Here is a 15,683-nt window from a genome sequence, read left to right on the forward strand (position 1 = left end):
TGGGGGGAAGAATGTCCAAGGTAGTACATCAACCAGAAACAAGATGATCTCCTTCAAGATTGAAATACAAGCAGTGTGTGTGTCTGTGCTCTCTGGTCGTAAAAGAGCAAATGTGTTCTCCTGTTGTTTGCCTAATTCCCAGTATGCTGTCCTACCGGTGTTGAAATGTGAAATGGAAGTCGAAGTGGAACGGGGCTGTTTCGCACAGCCCTAGTATTTACCACCTGTTGCATCGAGGGGCTCTCACCAGGAGTCCACGGACCATCTTGTTATGTGTTCACCCTGGGTGCATCGACAGACAGCGCTTACTGCAGAGCTTGCTAATTAGCTTAGCAGCAAACATCTCGACATGTACACATGCACCCCTATTAGAGCACAGGAAGCTAATTAACTCCACAGCAGGGCAGTATTCATAAATAAAATACTACCGTGCTCTGGAGTAGTTATGTTGTGTGTGTGTGTGTGTGTGTATGTGTGTGTGTGCAGCAGTGCCTGTGTACCCACAGACGTCATAGATTTCATACACATTAGTGGTTGGAAGGGACCACATGAGATAATTGGACCAGCCCCCCTGCCGTAGTCAGGAAGTCTGCTGGATAAACATCCAAGCACCTTTTCAATGAGTCCAGAGTAGGTGCTTGCACCAGCTCAGGGTGGGGGTGGGGTGGGTTGGGGAGTATCTTTCAGACCCTGGACACTTGGACTGTGAAGAAGTTTTTCCTCGCGTCCAGTCTAAATCAGCCTTCCAGGAGTTTGTGGTCATTAGATATTGTTATCCCTTGTGGGGCTCTGGTGAACAACTGCTCTCTAAGGTTCTGGTGTACCCATCTTATATACTTATAGGCTGCCCCAAGTCTCTCCTGAGTCTTGTCTTCTCCAGGCTGAAGAGTGCCAAGTCCCTCAGCCTCTCCTCGTAAGGCTTGTTCTCTTGGCCTTTGATCATGTGGGTGGCTCTCCTCTGGACTTACTCAGGCTTACCAACATTCCTCCTGAAGTGGTGGGCCCAAAACTGGGCACACTACTCCAGCTGTGGCCTCACTAAGGCCGAGTAAAGCAGGAGGATGATGTCCCTGGTTTTGTTTGAGATGCATTTGTAGATGTGTGCCAGAGTTTGATTTCCTTTGGCAGCCACAGCATCACATTGGTGGCACATGTTCATCTTGTGGTCAATCAAGACTGCCAAATCTCTTTCAGTCATGCTGCTAGTGAGTGTAGCACTGCGGAGCCTATAAGTATGATGCTGAATTTTTCTCCAAGGTGGAGCACCCTGCATTTCTCGATGTTGAATGCCACCAGGTTTTGGTCTGCCCACCTTGCGAGAATGCCCAGGTCAGCCTGTATCCCCAGCCTGTCTTCCAGTGTGGCTGCCTTCCCCCATAGTTCAGTGTCATCCACGAACTTTGCCAGTGTGCATCAGAGGCCTGAATCCAGATAATTAATGAAGATGCTGAAGAGTACCAGCATAAGTACTGAGCCCTGAGGCACCCCACTGGTCACCTTGTGCAACATTGACTTGCTCCCAACAACTAGTACTCATGGGGTCCAACCATGGAGCCAGTTACTCAGTCATTGGACCATGGGATGGTCGAGGCCTCAGATCCCCAGGCTTGGCAAGCTGGTTCACAAGAATGCTTTGGTACAGGGGATGCCTGCTGGCTAGCCCCAACCTGAAGCACTCTCATGCTGCACCCAACATCTCCAGAGCACACTGATCCCAGTTGAAGCATCCCTCAGTTGGCAGGCTACCCCTGCTGGCTGGGGCTGCTCCGACCAGGATCCACACGCTGCACATGAATAAAGTGTGGAGCTGATTGCTCCAGTGTTAATTGCTCCCAGGCAAATGTTCCAACAACATGCCCAGGAGCAAAACTTCTGGAGCAATAAGAGGCAGAGTTTTTTCATGTGCATGAATAACATGTGTAGGCACACCCACTGTGAAGTTTCATCCCATAATTTGGACCCACGTGTGCAGGGATATAGGCCTCTGATGATGGGTTGGGGAAGTGAGGAGGATGCCTAAAAGCCGGCAAAACGGTGTTGGGAGGGAAGATTTCTCTCAGGTTTGCTCCTTCTTGAGCACATGCTGCCATTGTTTGACGATCATTTCTAGTGGTTCAAGTATGAGATGGCAGGTGACAACTATGACTGTCAAGTCAGTGGGCGGTTCGTTCTCTTTGCACTTGGTTGCTGTAGGGTAGTTTGGCAGCTCTTTGAAAGATACAACCTATATTTCAGGGAGAAGCTTAAGTAAGTTGTGCATTAAAATCATGCTGAGGTTCGGCTGTGCTTTTTGGATTTCTGTGAAAGTCACAGGCAGCGTAAGGAAAGTCTGGAGAATTCACTGGAATGGACACTTGGAATAGGGGTGGGTGCAAAAGCCCTACATGTACCAAGTAGGAGGCCTTTGGGCACCAGTTATAAAAAGGAGAGAGAGAAGACAAAAGCATGTGGCCCCATGGTGCCATGGTAGCATATCTGACTCCAGATCCGAAGGTTGTGTGTTCAAGTCACACTGGGGTCAACTTCTCCTCCTTTTGAGCAGTTTCTGAGTTCCTGGCCGACTCTCACCACTTGTGGTGCTTTCTGTGCTGTGTTAGTGTTGAGGCAGTGAGCAGATGCCAAAGGGGGCCCTTTTTCCAAAGATGGCTTTAAAGAAAAACACCAGGCCTTGAAGCCTGGGGCAGATAGAATGGTTGTCTGGCCTGATAGAGTAGCCTGGGAAACTTTGTGTTTCTCTGGGAGGGTGGACAGCGGCACATCAGGTTCCCTGTGCTGGATCAACCGAGTAGGAAAGATCACTTCAGCATGGTCTTCTCCTCAGAGGGTCCCTATTTGTGCTGGGTGAGTCTTTTCTGTGTGATACATTGGGGGGTGAAGACGAATGGGATTGAGGTGTGTTATTCAAAGACATACTGGAGCACTGGGGAATCGAGGAGGGAGGGTGAACTTGTACGATTGCACCTCATGTTAATTTCTGCTCCACCCCAACTTTAAATTCAGCCACCTTATTGGGGAAGTGGCATTGCTATTCAGGAAGAAGTAAGGGAATCAATTGATTCCATGGGCCATTTAAGACTATCTTTGTCCTTCTAAAATCATCATTCTGTACATGGCAAAGAGAAAAGCTTCCTGGTTGAGAAGTGGTGGAGAGGAGAGAGAATGATCCTTTTCTTCTGGCAGTGTGATATCATGGTAGTTTCTTCAACTCCCATTCGACTCCCATTCAGAATGCTGTTTCACCAGGATCTGTCTCCTTTTTTATCTGCGTGGGTTTTGGGTTCCTCTGAAAGGCCGCCCACATGGGGAAGAACATTGGTGGTGAAACAAGGGACTCCTCAGTGTTTAGCTTGAAAGAAAAGTGGACCTGGTGAACTGGAGTAGACCAGAGTGCTTTGCTTACTCCTTGAAAGGTGGGGAGGATCCCTTCAGTTTTGCTGTGCTAAGTTGGCAAGATGAGAAAGATCACCACTTTCTGGACTTCTGCCTGAAGTGTGGAAATGGTGGTGGGTGAGTGTCTATTTTGGTTTATTGAGCATGAGTTTTTCCAGGAAATAGTATGGCAGGATGGGGTCAGGTGCTGAGTAAAAGCTGTGTGCCTATCTAGAGGAAGAGGAAGGTTGTGAAGGAGGAGGGGATAATGAGGGGCGGCTGGGGCGGGGGGGGTGGGGGGAGATAAATGCTGTACCCTTGTGAGGCAATGAAAGAATGTGTGATTTCATGTGTGAAAGTTGTGTATTCAGGTCACACCAGGGTCAATACCTTGTTCTTCCTGGGGGGCCACTGGTTGCTAAAACCTTCCACCCTGAGGGTGTGAGGTGTACGCAGCTAGAGCCTCTGCTCTTGGGCCGTTCTCCTGCTCTTGGACTTTGCTCATGCCGCACCACTTTCCCTTGGTGTTCCCTTTCCCTGAACTGCCCCTTAACTCACAAAGTGTCCTTCAAGGACCTGCCTTTGTGCTATTCCTGTTGCTAACCTGAAAAGGCTCCTTCTCTTGAAGCACCTGTCCTATGAAACTTGGCCTATGATTGTGGCCCAAGCACCAAACCAGAAGCAATATGGCACCCCCGATCACATGAAAATGCTTGGATTTCAACAGGGCATCAAGGAATATAACAGAACATATAGTCCTGAAGGATGGGCCAACACGCAGCATTGGTAAGCAGAAGCAGGACATGTTTGGCATTCCTTGGCCCCCAGTCTTTTCTTCTTGTAGAGAATGCTCCTTGTTACTTTCTCCCATCTTGTGCCCCAGAACAAGACACACATGGGCCTCTTTACTCTACAGATGTTTTGCTCTGAGGTGGGGAAGGCCAGTATGGTGTACAGAAACAGTGGTAGCAACGCTGCCCTTGTGAATACCACACCCCACCCACAATTATCAATCCGTGTATACTCCACGGTCCCAATCTCAGTTTCACCTTGGTCTTATCCCAGATTTTCTGTCCAGTCACCTCCAGGCCAAATACCACGCCAAGGATCTTTACCTCATGGGGGACAGAATACTGCAGGTCTTCAAGTTCTTCCAATGCCAGGCAGGTACTCTTGCCCATGGTAATCTTGGTCTCTGCCACTGCTCCATACACTTGGGAGTGTTGTAACAAATTTTCCATTGAGCTTTTCTCCCTACATGGGACAGTGAGGTCATCTATGTATGCCAGGACTTTTGCATCACCCCTGCATTCCCTGGGAGCCTCCACTCCAGGGATACATGGTCTCTACTGAGCTGTTGGTCTAGCAGTTACATCACACAAATTAACAGGATCAGTGAGAACGGGCAGCCTGCCACACATCCAACTCCATCATGATCAGGGTTGTCAGAAACTTGTGCACCAGCACCCTGTTGCTCACATCAGTGTACACCATCTTTATCCAGCCAATGAAGGTCAGGAGGACCCCTATCTTCTTCAGCATCTTGAAGAGCAATCAGTGGGATACTCAGTCATACCCTTTTCCACATCAAGTTTCAGCACAGCGATGTGCAACCTTCTCTCCTGTTGGCACCACAGCACATTCAGCAGCAGCAGCAGGGCTCCATGCCATTCTGGCACCACACATGTCTCGCCCTTGTCCATCACTGCACCTATAACCAAATTGAAGCACTCAGCCAAGACTTTAGCCATCAATTTATACTCAAAGTTCAGGAGCATTGTGGGCCTCCAGTTCCTCAGCTCCTTCCTGTGCGGGCCGGGAGTGGTCCCAGGTTCTCGGGGGCTTTCACACAGGCTGTGGCCAGCAGCCCTGGCACGCGGGTTGGGGAATGCAGGTCGGCAGACTAGAATTAGGCACGGACGCTTAAAGGTTGTTTAAGATCGTTTACTTACACCGTAGATGGTCGCGTTGTAGGCTGGAAAACTTCCAGGAAAAGCTTCGCTTAAGTTCCAGTTTCAACTCATAAGGACTCAGACAGAGCTCTGGATAAACTCACATGAAGCTTGCTAGACTTCGTGGAACTTGTGCGCAGGGAAGAGGGGTTCGTCGAAGGATTGTGCTCAGCGACGGGGAGAGGCCAGAGGTTGATCAGACCTCTATAGACAGCTCTAAGGCACACACAGGGTTTGATAAACTCCACAGCGCACCTAGACTTCTCCTCAAGATGATTACGGAGTCCTCCCTTGCGAGGTTCTCCTCCGGAGATCTCCAACTTGGGCGGAAACCGCTCAAGTCTCTTATACGGCTAGCAGGCCAATCGCTAGCTGCCACGTGGGAATAATTTAGAACTGACCAATAGTGGGACACAAATTTGCATGCGAATGGCGGGAACTCCTTGCACCATGCATTTCTCTTTTGCAACTAAGAAATACACCCTGCAAAGAAAGCTCCTAGTGGCGGGAAATAATTTAGCAGTGCCGAAGCACACACAAACAAAAATCACACCCTTGGGTTGTGACACTTCCTTGTCTGCTTCTTGTAGAGAAGGGTTATGGAGCCCTGAGCCATCCCAGTCCATGGATGACCATCCTGCAGCTACTCCCTAGAGACCTCCAGCAGCTCTGGGCCAACCTGGTTCTAGAAGGTAACATGGAACTCCTTGGGCAGTAGATCTACCCCAGGAGTCTTACCATTCTTGAAGCTGTGCTCAGTCTTGGTGGCCTCCTCCACCATCCTTTCCTCCACAACCCAGATCCCTGTTCATGAAAAAAGTGATATAAGCATGAAAAATGTTACTATTTCCTTTGAAAAGAAAAAACAAAAACAGGGTGTCTGTATTCCAATTAATTTATACACCGTGCATTGTGTCCTATTTGGGTGCATACATATGCATTACCCAGTGTGCATACTCCAAGCAAAATGCAAACTGTGATAATTAAAAACAGGGCTATCAGTGCTGTGGTATTAGCAGCCCTAATACATGGTCCCCTTTGTCTCAAGGTTTCTGATAGTTAAAACTTGCTACTAAAACTTTTGAAAGTAATGGGATCTAATCAAACTTTTCTAATAGCAAATCACAGATAGATGTGTTTTCTTAAGGAGAATTGCTTACAGGGGCTACTATTGCAAGCTCTGAAAATGAGGGAAGAAGAGAACATTGACCCTTTAACAAATCATTCCCCTTTGCTTTTTCAAACTCCTTTAAAGAAGTACTTATAAAGCATACAAGCACAACGTGAATTACAATGCCACTGACCAAAAACAATTTGCAAGGGAAATAAATATTCATTACAGTTGCTTATACACTACATGCAAAAATTCCCCCCAAACTAACAAAACCCTAGCATCTGGTACAGGTCAGCAACAAGGAATAGATTTCATAGATTTCATAGACATTAGGGCTAGAAGGGACCACAGAAGATCATTGAGTCCAGCCCCCTGCCCGAGAAGCAGGAAGTCAGCAGGAGTCATAGGATCCCAGCAAGATAAACATCCAACTTTCTCTTGAAGGCATTCAAAGTAGGTGCATGACCCACCTCCGATGGCAGGCTATTGCAGACCTTGGGGGCTTGGACAGTAAAGAAGTTCTTCCTTATGTCCAGCCTGAAACGGTCTTGGAAGAGTTTATGACCATTCGACCTCGTCATCCCTTGGGGCGCTCTGGTGAACAGACGTTCCCCCAGATCTTGGTGAACATCCCTGATAAACTTATTGGCAGCCATCAGATCACCCCTGAGCCTGTGTTTTTCCAGGCTGAAGAGTCCCAGGGCTCTCAGCCTGTCATCGTAAGGTCTGTTTTCCTGACCTCTGATCATGTGCGTGGCTCTCCTGTGGACTCTCTCAAGCTTCTCCACATCCTTTTTGAATTGTGGAGCCCAAAACTGGACGCAGTACTCCAGCTGTGGCCTCACCAAGGCCAAGTACAAGGGGAGAACGACGTCCTGGGATTTGTTTGAGAAGCATCTATGGATGCAAGCCAGCATGTTGGTTGCTTTACTAGCAGCAGCATCACATTAAAGGCTCATGTTCATCTTGTGGTCAGTCATGACCCCCAAGTCCCTTTCATCCATAGTGGTAGCCACCATAGCACTGCCGAGCCTATAAGTATGCTTATCCGCCCATTTCCTGAGCATGTCAAGGTCAGATATGTCAAGGTCAGATCACGCTAAGGAAATCAGATAATTTAGCACCAAAAACACACAGCAAAAAAAAAAAAAAACTTAAAAAAAAAGAAAAAAAAAAAAGACCAAAGCATCAAAAGAAAAAAACAAAAAACACCTCTATTATTAAATTTTCCATGAAGAGGTTCACATCTCAGAGTGCCCACCCCCATCTTACCCTGCAGGGGAAGCAGAACAGTCATAGTAGCTGGCAACAGCTGCACCATGGCAGCACTACCTGCTCACTTTGCACTCAGGAGAGAACATTACAACTCCCTGTCATAGGTAGTGAGACCAATCAATTATTTATTTATTTTTAATTTTGTTTCAAGGGCAAAAATCAGTTGCAGGTTCAGTTGGGCAAGGCCCAATCATTGAGTTACAAATTTCAAATGAACATAGCACAATTGTTCAGGTATTTGTGGCTCTACCACTTGTCAAGCATCTTCTCTCCTAGACCTGTTAGTTTAGGACTTAGGATGCCTGTGATGGATTTGGTGAGTATCCAATCTGAAAGCCCCACTGCCCAGAGGCTTTGGGATTTAGACTAATCCTAATCTCAGTTGTTCCTAGCCAAAAAACCAAGGAGCAAGTCCAGGGGAAAGCATGAATACAGTCCCCCATTACCACAAAATAAGTCACTTAAGTTTAGTGCATTTGGGGAAACTCTCAGAGGCCAGCCTGACCAGAGTGCAATGAAGAGGCACCCCATGAAAACCACCTTCATAATCATGGTATTTCCTCTGGCAGACACTTTTCTTTCTACAAATTTCATTTCAAGGACTAAATCAGTTCCATATTCAATTAGGGAATACCCAATAAACAAGTTCCTAATTTCAATAGACCAGAAATCAATCACTGAAGTTTGTTTTGTTCTATCACTGGGCAGGTGTTGTTGGCTACAAATGTCCAACTCAAGATCCTTAAAATTCTGGTTTATTAGGCAGATTGAAGCACTGTAATGAAATTAAATCATAAACCTTGGGGCTGGTCCACACACACACACACACACACACACACACATGCACACACACAGTAGCAAGCTACAAGAGTCAGGTATACCTATCCCACAGGCACTGGAGTCTGCCGTTGAGGCTTCTTTCAGCGTGGTGTTATCTTCCAGAAGTGGGTCGCCGGCTGGTCCTTCTGGCTGGACAGGTCGGGTGCTGGTCAAGTTGGAGATCAAGAGGGCGCCACTGAGGGTCACTTTTCACTGCTTTTTATCTGTTCTTGGCAGACTTTGGTGGCTCCCAATTTTCAGGTTTGCCCAATCCAGGGGTTCTTGACCCTCGTGGGACTTCCCTCTCAGTGGCTACTGGATGGCATCTGTCAGCCCCAGGGATCATCTGCATGTACGTGCAAGTTTGGGAGTTCGTTGATGAATTTTCAATAGGGCTCTGGGAGCGGTCGATCTAGAGATATTCAGTCCAAAAGTTGGTCCCCGGCATTGATTAACTCAGGCCAGGGCTTCTAGCCCTTGATCAGTGAGGTTTAGAGATTTCCTGGTTGTTATATTGTCTTCTATTGAGTTCTTCCGTTGGTTGATCTGTAGTTTCCTTAGGTGTTAATTGCTGCCTGCTACCGTGTTACACATTCAATCACTGATTCACTCACTCTTTCAGGGGCCAGCCTGATACAGGGAAGGGCAGTTTGATTCCTGCCCTTGTTAACATTGTTACAATGTATAACGTAGTTATGAAACTAAACACATTTAGTTGAAAGTTGAAAGGTGAGGAGTATAAAATATAAGCTACAAAAGTAATGCCATGGCACACAAATAGATAAAAATACCAAACAAGGGGAGATACAAAATGCACACATACAAATTTCAAAACACAATTCCTTATCTTAAAGTGAAAGAAAGAGGAAGGAAGGAAAGGTAGAAGAGGAAAAACATATCCAAGGAGGGGAGAGCAACTGCAGGCAAGAGGAAAAGGGGCTTTCTGCTACAGTGTCCTCCCTCTCAGACCCATCAGTTTGGAGTTTCAGATACTCCCCAAATCCATGCGAGGCAACCTATATTAAAGACTCAAAGTCCTGAGGCCTTGAGATTCAAATGCCCCCTCATCACACAGGCTCTTAGCCAAAACATATATATATATATAGAGAGAGAGAGAGAGAGAGAGAGAGATGGAGACTCTCTATTTCTATACCTATCTCTTTTTCTTTCTATCGCTATCTCTCTCTCTCTTTCTACCTCTCTACCTGTATCTCTGAAGATAAGGGTGGGATTAGAACTGAGAGGTGGCTGTCTTGGGACCCATGTGGGGAAGAACGAGGCAAACAGTCAACTTATCAGGAGACCCCAACTAGGGGGCCCATGGGACTAACACCGGACTCTCAATCTAGTAGGCAAATTTTAACAAGCCCGGAACATCTGGTGTGGTTAGGGCAGGGGATGGGGATGGTGGAGCTCTGTGAAGATAAACAGACCTCCTGAGCCTCTAACTTATTTTTGTCTCCCAGTGTGTTTAGTACCTCTCTAACCATCAAAGGTGTGGCAGGAAATGTTAAGGGACAGAACACAACTGTTACAGTAGAGACACAGCTCAGCTCCAGGCAGCACAACCCCGCTCCCTTACAGAGAGAGACAGAGACAGAGACTGTCTAAAAGCAGAAATATCCAGTACAACATCAGCCTGCTGAGACCTCTGCCAGTACCCCAGGAAGGGGCTAGCAGTATCACAGTGCAAAGACTAAATGGCCACCCATGACACTGCAAAGCAACCCCTGAATTGCCCAATGTGCCTGGAAGGTAGGCACTGTCTGCTGGAGGACAGCATGCTCAAACTCCAGTGACAGGCGTGCCTGTACCAAAACCTTGAAGCGTTGCAGGGTGTTGTCTGAGCTGGCCCCGGCAAGTCAGTTCTTGTGGCTCTTGAGGGTGACCATCTTAGCCTGGCTGAGTAAGAAGTTGGCCAGGCAGAAGATATCTCCATTGGCCACCCGGTACAGGAAGGAAAGCAAATACATGGACTCTGAGAGGTCCAAACCTAGCACCTCAAGCAAAGTGCTGAGGGCAGCAAAGAGCTATGACAATCAGGGGCAACTGAGGAAGGCATGGTTAAGATCCTCCTCCACTCCCCTTGGACAAAAGGGACAGGCCACTGACACAGCCGAGTCCATGTGACGGATGAGAGTGCTGATGGCCAGTATCCCATGTAGCAACTGCCACTGGAGATTGCCAGTTTTTGTGGAAATGGGGGGCCTGTAAAGCATACACCAGGCAGGGCAGGCTGGCGGGAGTGCCAGTGCCCCTACATGCTTCCGCCACATCACATTGAGATGACTGGCAAGGATGCAGGACTGGCGGACCCAAATCACTTCCAGATACAGGGCCTTCCGGGGGAGGGCGTCAAAGTGGTTCCTGGTACTACTGTCATGGAAGTGAACATCTTGTAACAGACTAGTATTCAGGCACCAGTAGGGTGCTCGGGAATGTGTCCTGCCAGGTAGGCTCAGGACACAAGTGACCAGGCTGTGATCTGATAGTCATAGATTCATAGATTCATAGATGTTAAGGTTGGAAGGGACCTCAATAGATCATAGAGTCCGACCCCCTGCATAGGCAGGAAAGAGTGCTGGGTCTAGATGACCCCAGCTAGATGCCCATCTAACCTTCTCTTGAAGACCCCCAGGGTAGGGGAGAGCACCACCCCCCTTGGAAGCCTGTTCCAGACCTTGACCACTCGAACTGTGAAGAAGTTCTTCCTAATGTCCAGTCTAAATCTGCTCTCTGCTAGCTTGTGGCCATTATTTCTTGTAACCCCCAGGGGTGCCTTGGTGAGGTAAAGCCTCACCAATTCCCTTCTGTGCCCCCATGATGAACTTATAGGCAGCCACAAGGTCGCCTCTCAACCGTCCCTTGCGGAGGCTGAAGAGGTCCAGGTGCCCTAGTCTCTCCTCATAGGGCTTGGTCTGCAGGCCCTTAACCATACGAGTTGCCCTTCTCTGGACCCTCTCCAGGTTATCCACATCCCTCTTGAAGTGCGGTGCCCAGAATTGCACGCAGTACTCCAAATGCGGTCTGACCAGCACCCGATAGAGGGGAAGTATCACCGCCTTGGATCTGTTCATCATGCATCTGCTGATGCACGATAAAGTGCCATTAGCTTTTCTGAGGGCTTCATCACACTGCCGACTCATGTTCATCTTGGAGTCCACTAGGACTCCAAGATCCCTTTCTGCTTCCGTGCCACCCAGCAGGTCATTCCCTAGGCAGTAGGTGTGCTGGACATTTTTCTTTCCTAGGTGCAGCACTTTGCATTTCTCCTTGTTGAACTGCATTCTGTTGTTTTCCGCCCATATGTCCAACCTGTCCAGGTCTGCTTGCAGCTGATCCCTGCCCTCCGGCATGTCCACTTCTACCCACAGTTTTGTGTCATCCGCAAACTTGGACAGAGTACCCTTCACTCCCTCGTACAAGTCGCTGATGAAGACATTGAAGAGTATTGGTCCAAGGACCAAGCCCTGCGGGACCCCACTGCCCTCACCCTTCCAGGTCGAAACCGACCCATCCACCACGACTCTCTGGGCGTGACCCTCCAGCCAATTCGCCACCCACTGAACTGTGTAGTCATCCAAGTCACAGCCTCTTAACTTGTTCACCAGTATGGGGTGGGATACCGTATCGAAGGCCTTCCTGAAGTCCAAGTATACGACATCCACCCCTACTCCTGCGTCCAGGTGTTTTGTAACCTGGTCATAAAAAGAGACTAGATTGGTCAGGCATGATCTGCCTGCTACAAACCCGTGCTGGTTTCCCCTCAGCATAATTTGTCCTGCCGGGCTCTTGCAAATGTGAGCCTTGATAATTTTTTCAAAGACTTTGCCAAGGATGGAGGTGAGACTGACTGGTCTGTAGTTGCCCAGGTCCTCCTTGCTCCCCTTGTTGAAAATGGGGACCACATTGGCCCTTTTCCAGTCCTCCGGGACTTGGCCCGTGCGCCACGAGCGTTCGAATATTCCCGCCAGTGGCTCTGCAATGACGTCAGCCAGTGCCTTCAGTACCCTCGGATGGCGCTCATCTGGGCCTGCCGACTTAAAGGCATCCAGTTCCTCCAAGTGACTCTGCACCATCTCAGGGTCTACGCATGGCAGTCTGGCGCCTTGCTGCTGCCTCTCTACAACCCCAGTGAGAGACTTGTCATGCCCCTCGCTTAGGAACACTGAGGCAAAGAACCCGTTGAGTTCAGCCTTGTCCCCCCTGTCTGTCACCAATTGCTGCTGCCCATTTAGCAGGGGTCCTATTTGTCCCTGGGCCTTCCTTTTACTCCCTATATATCTAAAAAACAATTGTTTGTTATCCTTTACTTGGGATGTCATCCTCAGCTCCGTGGTACTTTGGCCCATCTAACTGCCTCCCTACAAGTGCGAGCAGAGGAGGTATATTCATCTTTGATAATCTCTCCCCATTTCCACTTTTTATATGCCCCCCTTTTGGCCCATAAGCTGCTCTGCATTTCTCTGGTCAGCCAAGGAAGCCTCCTGGCCCCTTTCCCTCTTTTTCCTCACATCAGGATCATCTCCCTCTGTGCCCGAAGGATCATTTCCTTAAGGCACAGCCACCTTTCCTGGGCTCCCATCTCTTCAAAACTCCTACTCTGCAGTGCGTCCTTGACTAATTGCCTGAGTTCATTGAAATCAGCTTTCCTAAAGTCTAGCACTTTCACCCTACTAGTTACCTTACCCACTCGACGTCTTATGATGAATTCTATTATTTGGTGATCACTGTCCCACAGATGACCACCGATCTGTAAGTCCCCTACCACGTCATCCATCGTTGCCAATACCAGGTCCAGTAAGGCATTCCCCCTAGTGGGACCGTTTATGTCCTGCGTCAGATGGAGGTCCTGTACACAGGATAGGAACCTGCATGAATGGTGGGAATTTGCTGTCTGTGTCTCCCAGCAGATGTCTGGGTAGTTTAGGTCCCCCATGACTACCGCCTCCTTAGTTTTTATGGTCTCTGAGAGCTGCCTCAGGAGCCCCGAATCTAGTTCCTCCCCTTGGTGTGGGGGTCTGTAGCAGACCCCTACCACCAAATCCCTTTCTCCTTGCCCTCCATGTAACCTAACCCACAATCCTTCTACTTTCTCCTCCTCCGATTCCGTCTTGATGAGGGTTGATGTATATTGCTCATGGACATAGAGCGCAACCCCCCGCCCCTTTCTTCCCCACCCTGTCCTTTCTGTGCAGCCTATAACCCTCAATATGTACCGCCCAGTCGTGGGATGAATCCCACCAGGTTTCAGTTAGCCCTACTAAGTCGTAGGTGTTTTCTGCAAGCAGGAGCGCTAGTTCATCCTGCTTGTTCCCCATGCTCCTAGCATTAGTATATAGGCACTTGAGCCCTGTGACTGGTGCCTTTGCTGCCCCCCAGCTCCGATTCCCAAGGGGCCCCTTATTTCTTACCTGCTTATTGCTTACCTGTGCTGTACTGCTGGCCGCCCCATGGCTTGCAGGTTCCCGATGTTCTCCTTCTTCAAGCTGGGCTGTCCTTGTGGGTGCCACATGGTTTGGTGGTCCACAGCTTCCCCTGCTCTCATCTTCCCCTCCCCTCAATGAGCCTAGTTTAAAGCCCACTGGAGGAGATCCGCCAATCTAGAAGAGAACACACACTTACCTTTGGGGGACAGGTGAAGCCCATCCCAGCTGAGCATGTCCCTCGTTGTGATGTGCGGGTCATTGTCCAGGAAGCCGAAGCCTGCCTTGAGACACCATTGCCGAAGCCACCAGTTGGTCTCTCGGATGCAGTTCTCCTGCCGTCTTCCGCGTCCGCTCACTGGTAGGATGGAAGAGAATACCACCTGTGCACCGAACTCCCTCAGCACGCCGCCCAGAGCATGGTAGTCCATCATCAGGTGATCGGGGCTTCTTCTGGCCACATCATTAGTACCCACATGGACTAGGACCATGGGGTAGTAATTGGTGGGCTGAATCATGGCCTGGATTATTTCTGTCACGTCCCGAATCTTTGCTTTGGGCAGGCAGTAGACCTCTTGTGTTGAGGGGTTCTGGCGACAGATGGGCCCTTCCGTACCTCTCAGGATGGAGTCGCCTATGACAATCACTTGATGCCTCCTCCTCTGGGTCTGCTTGGATCTCTTGACCTGTTCGGAGTGTGGAGAATGTGGCGTTTCTTCCTGCCCAGAGGTTTCCTCCTCTACTTCCATCTCCTGCAGGGTCATCAGGGCCTCGTACCTGTTCTCCAGTCAGACTGGAGGAACTGGTACCGGTTTGCTGCAAGCAGCTCCAGTCCTGGATGTGACCGTCTGCCACTCTGCTGTGGAGGGCCCTCCCCGGGGTGCTTCTTCCTTGGGTGCCTGGTCCTGCAGGGAAAGGAAATAACCATCAGTTTCATCCTCTGCCTCCCTGATCCCCCTCAGCCTGCTAACCTCCTCCCAGAGCTCCCTCACCTGTGCCTCCAGTCCTGCTGAGGTAATGTGGCTTCTGCATAGGAGCAGTAGGTGGTGCTTGGTTACATACAAGCAATCAAGGAGTGCCATGGAGAGCCCACCGGTGGTCGCCTTCAGCCAGGTATGCTGCCTCATATTGGCATGGAGATTGCGCCACACATCAACAAGGTCTGCTGCCTCCAAAGCAGTCCACAGCTTCCAGGCTGAGGATGGATGCGGCTGTGGCCCATTCTGGACAAGACGTGTGTCAACTGTGCAATTAAAGTCCCTGCTCAGGAAGAGAAGGTTGTCACCATCAGCTGTGCTCTACAAGAAGTCAGCCAGGGTCTTAAAGAAGGCAGTCAGGATACAAATGGTGAGCAGGCAGCCAGGTACGACCTCTTGGGCTACTGCCAAGTCACGTGTCAGCTGTGGTGACAGAAGAATCGTGACCTCTACACTGAGGGAGGTGCTTTGACTCAAGAAACTGCAGCCCTTCCAGGTGCCACGCCAGTTGGCTTGATTAGCCAAGTTGGTGTGCAGAAAGGCAGATGTCCAGCCTTTTCTGGCACAGAAAATCAAAGAGTGCCATCCATTTCACAGGGTCTCTGCAGCCATTGGCATTAAGATAACCAAAGGTTGTGGCAGCCATGTGTGAAGGGTGTAGAAGGGGAGGCAGGCAAAGCCAAAAAAACAGAGAGAAACAGCAGAGAGGAGGAAACATGCAGGACAAGGAAAGACGGCCTACAATTCCCCA

The 15,683-nt window shown here is 49.3% G+C and overlaps 1 non-coding gene and 1 pseudogene across 1 annotated transcript; one reads left to right on the top strand and one right to left on the bottom strand.

Moving 5' to 3' along the window:
* Window positions 1-2,449: 2,449 nt before the first annotated feature.
* Window positions 2,450-2,521, top strand: TRNAW-CCA (transfer RNA tryptophan (anticodon CCA)). The gene has a single exon. It is a non-coding gene; the product is annotated as a tRNA-Trp (tRNA).
* Window positions 2,522-7,678: 5,157 nt separating this feature from the next.
* Window positions 7,679-7,870, bottom strand: LOC132245946 (small nucleolar RNA U3; annotated as a pseudogene).
* Between the last annotated feature and the right edge of the window lie 7,813 nt (window positions 7,871-15,683).

The sequence above is a fragment of the Alligator mississippiensis genome, chromosome 15 (genome assembly GCF_030867095.1).
Source record: "Alligator mississippiensis isolate rAllMis1 chromosome 15, rAllMis1, whole genome shotgun sequence".
Classification (NCBI taxonomy): domain Eukaryota; kingdom Metazoa; phylum Chordata; order Crocodylia; family Alligatoridae; genus Alligator; species Alligator mississippiensis.